The sequence below is a fragment of the Chrysoperla carnea genome (genome assembly GCF_905475395.1).
Source record: "Chrysoperla carnea chromosome X unlocalized genomic scaffold, inChrCarn1.1 SUPER_X_unloc_183, whole genome shotgun sequence".
NCBI classification, from domain to species: domain Eukaryota; kingdom Metazoa; phylum Arthropoda; class Insecta; order Neuroptera; family Chrysopidae; genus Chrysoperla; species Chrysoperla carnea.
Window position 1 is genome coordinate 17,459 of NW_025408137.1, and position 890 is coordinate 18,348.

General features: G+C 27.5%; 1 non-coding gene across 1 annotated transcript; it reads left to right on the forward strand.

Annotated features, from left to right (window-relative positions):
- LOC123304049 lies at positions 1-119 on the forward strand. The gene has a single exon (XR_006536106.1). It is a non-coding gene; the product is annotated as a 5S ribosomal RNA (ribosomal RNA).
- The last annotated feature ends 771 nt before the right edge of the window (positions 120-890 follow it).

The following is an 890-nucleotide window of genomic DNA, read 5'->3' on the forward strand; positions in this document are numbered from 1 at the left end:
GGCAACAGCCATACCACGTTGAAAACACCGGTTCTCGTCCGATCACCGAAGTTAAGCAACATTGGGCACAGTCAGTACTTGGATGGGTGACCGCTTGGGAACACTGTGTGCGGTTGCCTTTTTATATTAAAAATATAAATTATTTTTCTTCTTTTCTTTTTTTTTACACACCATATATAAATATATGTTATTTAGAAATGTAAACCTTTTATATTATTCGTCAACAAATAAATATTATTTTTTGTATAAAATTTTATTGCATTTATAACTCATATCATGGTTACTTTAAAGCGAGAAGTTTTTTTAATATTTCAAATGAATATAAAATAATATAAATTTTATGAAATTTATTTATTTTTAGAAATAGCAATCGCTTATAATTATAACAAAATTTTAATAATGTTTAATTTTATTTCAATAATTTATATATATATATATATATATATATATTTTTTAATAAAAATAATATACTCTTATTTAATAATATATGTTGGTCCTATATATAGGACCGAAAATATTTCTTATTTGTTTTTTTTTTTTTTAAATTGTCATTTAAAACGCTTATGCACGTTCTCCACGAATACGTCTTGCCAATTGTATATCCTTAGGCATAATTGTAACACGCTTTGCATGAATTGCGCATAAATTGGTATCTTCAAATAAACCTACTAAATAGGCTTCACTAGCTTCTTGTAATGCCATAACAGCTGAACTTTGGAAACGTAAATCGGTTTTAAAATCTTGTGCAATTTCACGTACTAAACGTTGGAATGGTAATTTACGAATTAACAATTCAGTACTTTTTTGATAACGACGAATTTCTCGTAAAGCTACTGTACCAGGACGATATCTGTGTGGTTTTTTTACTCCACCAGTTGCTGGTGCACTTT